The following is a 7,806-nucleotide window of genomic DNA, read 5'->3' as shown; positions in this document are numbered from 1 at the left end:
AATTAAAAGACACAACTACTAGTGAGCAGCAAACAAAGCGCCACATGTGCACGCATGGTCTTAGGGACCGATGTAACCAATTGTCTTAGCCATAGAAAAGTTGAGTTCTTACGGGGTATAAAAAGAGCGCTTCCCAAGGGTCATGTATAGGACTGTACAGACGTTATTCATTGCACATATACTTACTGAGCTTCAGGTATTGTAGTCACACCACGACAGAAGCATGTGGTGCAACTACGGAGTGTTCCCATATATTTATATATATCACGCAGCACGCTAAAAAATAGACGAAAGTCCTTACGCGAAGCACACTTAGTGCGTATTGTTCCTACACTGCAAACGGGTTTGAGCCTTTTAGGGAGTTTCGGGCTCGGTGCATAACTTGCATCCTAAAGGTACTACGCAAAACCGCCTTCAAAAGGAGGCTTTGTTTACATTATTTGTTAAGGGAGGGATTAGACGGAACTAAGGAGGTAAATTTGTGTTTTATTGAACTCATTTTGAGGGCTTGAACGGAACGCATTGGAAGTTTTTCTGGTTCTTTTGAGAGCTTTTAAAGCCTTCTTTTGGAGGTAAAGTTGGTGTTTTTATTTAACCAATATTGGGAGCTCGAACAGAGCGCATTGAGAGTTTTTCTGCTTCGTTTGAGAGCTTTTAAAACCTGCTTTTATACGAGGCCCTAGAGCGGTTGCGAAATGAAAAAAAAAAGTACTATATTACCGTTTACCGGCCATTTTCGGCTACTTTTCATCAAGAGGACATAATAGAAAATAGACAGCAAAGTATTTATGCACAACTATACATGTACGCGCGACACAGGAATCGAACTCGCGATCCCACGCACCGAAAGCAAACACTATAACCATTACTCCACAACGCCACCACTTGCTTGGGTGCTTTTTTTCGTGGGCTTATGTATGCACCAATGTATGTACAAAGCGGCTGGTAACCCGTCGGCACAACTTCGAGCTTCTGTTCTTGTACCATCGGCATGTGTTTGCCCTTCCGTAAGGTCAATACATCATTCGTGGGGCGTCATGCAGGCCGAGCCGACGTAAACATCCTCGGCTCCGAATTCTTCGGTTCACCGTGTCGTGCCAGCTAGAAAAATTATAAACGTGTGCCCTCTTGAGTGTTTCTCTATATATCGTAAATGCTTCGCTCGCGCTAAATACGTGAATACCAGCGTGACAAAGGTATTTTCAGATGAGCGAACGTATCTGCATTCTATGAGCGTACGCTGTGGAGCAATTTTCGTTATTTCTGCAGCCGCGAACGGCGCGCGTCCAGATGCGGCAGCGTGTTCTGAGTGGTTCGAAGACCGCCTGCGTTCTGATATGAAAGTTACACACGCAGATGCCCGACTTACAAGAACATTGCAAAGAGGCTCTGCGGAATCCCGCAAGGTGGCGGAACGGTTAGAAAGGGAAGAATAGACAACCACCCATTTGTAGCACGAAGTCACAAGGAAATCCATACGGATTTCTCAGAAAATAAAGCCTCTTAGTTGCCGAAAAATTCGTCCTGGTCCGGGGATCGAACCCGGGACCAACGCCTTTCCGAGGCGGTCGCTCTACCAATTGAGCTAACCAGGAAGCTAGCAATTGGCAGCGCGAGGGGACACATATTGCAATATTGCAATATTGCAACTGGACACATATTTTGCAATATGTGTCCAGTTGCTTCGAGTTGTCGATGGATTCCCCCTCGCGCTGCCAATTGCTAGCTTCCTGGTTAGCTCAATTGGTAGAGCGACCGCCCCGGAAAGGCGTTGGTCCCGGGTTCGATCCCCGGACCAGGACGAATTTTTCGGCAACTAAGAGGCTTTATTTTCTGAGAAATCCGTATGGATTTCCTTGTGGCTTCGTGCTACAAATGGGTGGTTGTCTATTCTTCCCTTTCTTACAAGGAACATTGTAACGCGCCTACATTAAGTGCATTTAATGCGCGCGTACTGCCGCGAGCTGCACGCAGCGGCAGCAGCGCGCTCTGAGCAGCTGAACGAAAATCTGTTTCCGCAATTAGCGCTTATTCGCAATGCACTCTTTAGCGCGGCATACAGTGGTTCTCTATAACTCATATTCAGTATTTAGTTGCTTTCATACTCGAAGACTACCTACTATCTTACTCGTTAATCTTTTTGTTAAGCATCGCGCCTCCGCGTTTAAGCGAATACCAGACGCTTGCCCCAAGGTCAAGCACAACCTCCCCAAATTTACCAATGACAGGTCCCTTGCAAAATAAAAAAGTTAATGTGCTTGCACTTCTCTCTTGTGAACGCCCATGTGTACTTGGCCCTCCTCTAGCACAGATGATGTAGTACGAATTAAGAAATAGGCATTACCGCATTCCTCAATGAAACAGCGGTTATTCAGAAAATGATGGTTCTTTTGAATTACTAGTATGGTATTTTCACAGCAGCAGACAGGTTGGCTTGTTCGCAGTTATGAAGTTCACATTCATAACACAGAAACATGAGGACTGTAGCAAATATGCAAAAAACGGGAAAACCTCTATCATATGTGTACTCCTTCGACCACCTGTTCATTATGTTAAACTTTATTTATACAACAGGCAGCTTCAATTATGCTACTATGGATGAAAGATCACCCAATCTACGTTAGCACAGTGTGATTTCTGCCTAACTTTTCGTTCCCTATTTGCTTTTCGTTGCCTATAAGCAGTTTTATTGAGCAGACAGTGTTTCCGCAAGCTGTTTTGCATGCACAAGTTCATTTCTTTCATTTCTATGGACGACATGTAGTCATACTTCAATTGATACAAGAACCAGTGGTTGCAATATTTTATTGGAATCAAAACAGTAGCATTCTCATGTCAATGTAAGGATATATATATATATTGTACGGTTTTTGTTGCGTTAGTTTGCCATATGGAATCCATACGGTGTTGCGTTAGTTTGCCATATGGAATCAAAGCATCTCACACATAATTGTGCAGTTAAGCTGCCTGCAGAAAAGGCGAAAATAGAGCTGTGGTGTTGACTGTAGGTCCACTTACCAAAATTCATAAAAGCATTCAGCATAAAAGCATTCAGCAGATATCTGAAAACCATCGTGAATTTCTGGACGTCTGATTGCGAACTTGTCAGCATCATCACATGACTGCAATGTACCAGTACTTCAAATATGCATAATTAGTACAGCTATGTTTTAATGTTTTCATGCCAGCCAGTGCCATCTGCAACTCAAACGTTTGGCATCTTTAATTGCTCACTTTATGGTTTATGCATAATTACCCCATTGAAAAGTATTCCAACTACCATGGCTGCAAAGTCAACTTGGAATTTCGCAATCACGTGGAGTGAACAAAATTTTCATATATATAGTGACTGGTGGCTTTGCGCATTGCATCTTAGGATTTGATATATCACGACGTTCAATAAACAGTGACCACACATGTATAAAGGCTGTAAAGCAGTCGGGACTTAAGTTCATAGTTAAACAAAACGCGAAAACAAAACCACGACACATAGAAACGAAGGGGACAGGTCGACGCACTGCTAACAACTGAAGTTTAGCACGTGTTTGGCTTTTGTAGTCATGTTCCTGCTCTTTCTGTGGATGTTTGATTATTTATTCTTGTAATTTTTTCGTACTGTGTGTTTATATTTTTCTGTGGTTTCGATTAAACTTCAGTTGCTAGTAGCGCGTCGTCCTTTCCCATTTATTTCTGTGTTGTGATTTTTTTCGCACCTTCTTTAACGACGAGTATACACCAACTCGCCCAACTGTCCTGTTAGGACTTTTTTGCTGAATAACGCTGGCTCCACTCAGACTCTTTTTAACACAATGCGAAATTTTAAAATGCACACGATATCGGAAAGGTTGCACACAGAATTGTGCATAACACTCAGCCTCAATCCCAGTGTTTGCTCAAATGTAGTAAGATGTACGAGATGCTCTACATAGTGTATAGTGAGGCACCGTAGAGTGTTCTCGCAATCGTGGGCATTGGCAAGGGGTTGGCAAAGACACACCAGCACTTGGCCTCACCCAGGCTACAACAGTGCTCTCCCGCACACCCGGCGCTATGTTACACCAGCTTGCACACCCCAAGACAAAATCATGCGGACACTCATGCCCACAATAGATTGTCTTGAGCACAAACAGGTGGGCGAGCAAATATTGCTGCTTTTGCAGAAGTGTATTGCTGAAAATGACACAAAAAGAAGCCCCTAAAGTTTTCTGCATCCATAAAATGAATGTCTTAACCGGGAACGTCTTAACCAGACTCGCACTTGACTGTCCTTATTGCAGACTTTTTGACAAAACACAAAATAAATACAAAATTGAGATACTGCTAATATTTCCTTGTGAGCTTTTCACTTAGTGTATACAGGGCGAAAAATACACGCAAGTAAAAAATACGAAACAACACCAGAAGCGTACTCTTTCATGTTTATCATCGTTCGGGTAGTTTTTTATGTAAGTAATAATTACAAGTTCACATTAAAGGAGTCCTGACACAAAAATTTTCGCCCCGCATTTTTTAGCTGCAATGTGTTGCTGGGGGCCTGTTAGTCATAACACGGCATATCGTTTGCTGCAGCGCGCGACATATAATTAATTACAAGCTCCTCATGACCGACACAGCCTCAGTTTCGGTTTGACAGAGCTCCAAAAACGACAAGCCTCCGGGTGCAACTATCACCATCTATAGCGAGTGAAATGCTCGGTCACGTGAGCACACAGAACAGTGACGCATTTCCGCGTGGTCTGTCGTCGCCGGGCTCATTGTCATCTGATGGCGACGATTTTCTTGCGGCGGGGATGGAAGGAATTTTCGACGTGGCGAATCACTTCAGGTTTGACCCGCTGGCGAGGAGCGATTCGTCGGGAAGCGCGTCAAAACAGAAATGGCGGCTACGACGTCATCATAACTTGTACCGGCTGCAACGGTTACGTAGGGGAAGTAGGGGGTCACCTCGGGTCACCTCCGAGGGTGTCAATGCACTAGGTGCGGCCTATAATGCTGGATCGCGCTGGCGAACTTCAAAATTCATATAAAATACCTTCCAAGCTTTATTCTCTGTCGATATTTTGCAGATGGTACACGCATGTACACGGGAATCGATCCATCAGGCTATCTCGGCCGCGAAATTTTGTGTCAGTACCCCTTTAAAAGGGGTGTTAATGCTGGTAAAGTCTTCTTGATCAACCGCAGCTACTCTCTTTAGGAGTGAAGACTGGGCAACTTGGTATTGATTCATGGCAAATAAATAAAAAAACAGTGCACTTCTAATGAGTATAAACAAAGGACTGGACACAAGAACAGCACTTTCACCATGTGAAAGTGTGTCAACAGTCATAATACTGTGTATTGGTCATAAAAACTATGGCAACATAATGCAAAGCAGCAAAATAACGAGAGGGAATAAACAAGGTGATTCAACAACGCGGTTCAAAAACAGATTCAACGGACTTGTATCAATGCAATTAAATTAGCCTTGTACATCTCCTAATGGCTAAGAATATGCACATGTAACCTTGGCAAGTTCCACTGCTGATATGTGACTAATGAAATTGCATTGCTTTCATGCCGTCCAACCGCTGTTCATTGTTTTCTGTTTTCACCGTTTCCCTCGTTTTCATTGTTTTCGCTAGCGCAAATGTTCACCCTTTTTTTATTTTGTCACTTTGCAGTTCACGTATGTGTTTTCCCTTTGAATGTGCACATGTTTCTGCTGCTCTGTTCTTTATATTTTTGCTCAACAGTGCCTCATGCACTTTTCAAGCTACCATTGTAGCTTTTTGCTCGAGGAGCATTTCTTGTATTTTGCTGGGATAAACATTCATTCATTCAATACCATAAAATGCATGCGCTTCACAATACACACTGTCACTTAGCAGATGTCTGTCACGTAATATGGCGTTCATTATATCGCTTAAACGTGATTTATTCTTTCTAGCTCAATGAATCCAGATAATGACTTTTATGTGCCTAGATATTCTATCTTGCTGTATGTATCAAGGTACAGTGCATATGTAAAACAGGAGAGCAAGAAAAGGAAACAGAAAGAGAGAGAAAAAATGGAAACGAGAATATGAAACTGCTAAGAGTCTGTCTCTAAGACCAGTACTCCGCAAGAAGCGCAATACTGCTTTAATATGGTATTTCAGGAGACAGGCAGAGTGTGCAATCCAATCTGTTGTCGAGAAGTCTTCTCACTTGCTCATAATCTGTGCTTCGGTGGGTTCTCACAGTTGCATGGCGGCAGAAGGATGTTCAGGGTAGTTAACAGCATCCAAGGTAGATGCTGCAAAACGAGAGCGCACGGATATGTCACACGTCAATGCGCACAAATCGACACCGAGACGAAGGATCAAGAGAAAAAAAATGACGTTTGAGGACAGAATAAATAGAAAAATAAGTTGGCATTTATGCACATTTCAGCACATGGTAACGTGATACCCGCAGCCTTCTTTTCGCCTTAGTGTATATTCCCTGAAAGCATTCTGCTTCATTTATGCTTTCACAGCGAGAAAGTTACATCGTGCAAAGGATTTTTTCAGAGCGCACTCGTGCGTCGATTGACTGGTCGCTGGTCGTGCGAAGCACGAGCTATATTCACAAGACTTTCAAAACACGCGTCACACATCGTCGCTATGTGATCTGAACTACTTTTTTTTTGCTTTTCACTGCACTTTTCATTCAATGAAGTGCGCTGAACGACACCTACAGGTGCCTGGGTGATGATAAGACGCGCAAACAGAGAGAACATAAGTATTACTTACCATTTTTGTTTCTGACTGTGCCGAGCTCGCAGGGTGCCCATCGTCTGCTTGGTAATACACAGCGGCACGCTCGCTTGATTCGAGGGGCCGTCGCGATTATCCCACTCGCAGTGCGGCATGTTGCACTGTCGTCAAACCACGCATTTCACACCCAGCGGCGAGAACACAGTGAGGTTGCAGGCAAAATACGCGCACACACGGCCGAAACAGCTGATCGCTTGAGAAGCGGCGTCAGCCAAGGTGCGATATGACGAATACCGCGACGGCTCCGCTTCGACATGACGCCGCCGCGGGCAATTAGGAACTTCAACGACTCTGTCCTCGCGTTTCTTGTTTTCTTTTTTTTTTCTTCGCGCGTGCATGCGTCGTGAAGTTTCGCTTTGGTAGCGCCTCGTCTGGTTTGCTTTTGAGCTGGCGGCTGGCGGGCCGCAGTGGGCAGCAGCCGCCAAGGTCAAAGGGCGCTCTCACTTATTCTCGTAACGCATACAGGACCCGTTCAGAGGTGCCGCTCGAGGAGAGTCGCGTAATCTTTTTCTTTGGGCTATCTGTGCACAGGATTTTATTCAGCGCTCTGAAGCATACCGCCTCTAGTCATTATGTTGTACACAAGCGTATACTGGGTGTGCGTGCGCTGCCGATCGGCCGCATCAAGGGTTGGCAGGTTTTTAAATGCGAAGCATTTCTTAGCGAACCACTGGCACTTTGAGCGTTTCTATCTACGTATCTATCTATCTATCTATCTATCTATCTAGCCGCCTACGTCTGGGTGCTCTCATGACGGCCTCCTTAACTTGGTGTAGACCAAAATTTGCATGGGAGGGTAAGAGGATTTGACGAATATGATTGTCTGGTCATGACATGAATAACGTTAAAATCTTGTAGCGTACGTCATCAAACCCTTTCCACTAGACACGTGTGGAACATACCCGTTTACCACGGGCCGCGGTGTACGGGTATGCGCCACAGGTGATAGACAGTTTATATCTACCCAGGAACGGCGAGAACACACATTGGTAACTTAAATCTAGAGCGTTAAGGAAAACCAACATCG

General features: G+C 44.3%; 2 non-coding genes across 2 annotated transcripts; one reads left to right on the top strand and one right to left on the bottom strand.

Moving 5' to 3' along the window:
• Positions 1–1,521: 1,521 nt before the first annotated feature.
• Trnas-gga (transfer RNA serine (anticodon GGA)) lies at positions 1,522–1,595 on the bottom strand. Its single transcript has one exon. It is a non-coding gene; the product is annotated as a tRNA-Ser (tRNA).
• A 133-nt stretch (positions 1,596–1,728) lies between these two features.
• Trnas-gga (transfer RNA serine (anticodon GGA)) lies at positions 1,729–1,802 on the top strand. Its single transcript has one exon. It is a non-coding gene; the product is annotated as a tRNA-Ser (tRNA).
• The last annotated feature ends 6,004 nt before the right edge of the window (positions 1,803–7,806 follow it).

The sequence above is a fragment of the Rhipicephalus sanguineus genome, chromosome 5 (assembly GCF_013339695.2).
Source record: "Rhipicephalus sanguineus isolate Rsan-2018 chromosome 5, BIME_Rsan_1.4, whole genome shotgun sequence".
NCBI lineage: Eukaryota > Metazoa > Arthropoda > Arachnida > Ixodida > Ixodidae > Rhipicephalus > Rhipicephalus sanguineus.
This window is presented reverse-complemented; position numbering and strand designations above follow the sequence as displayed.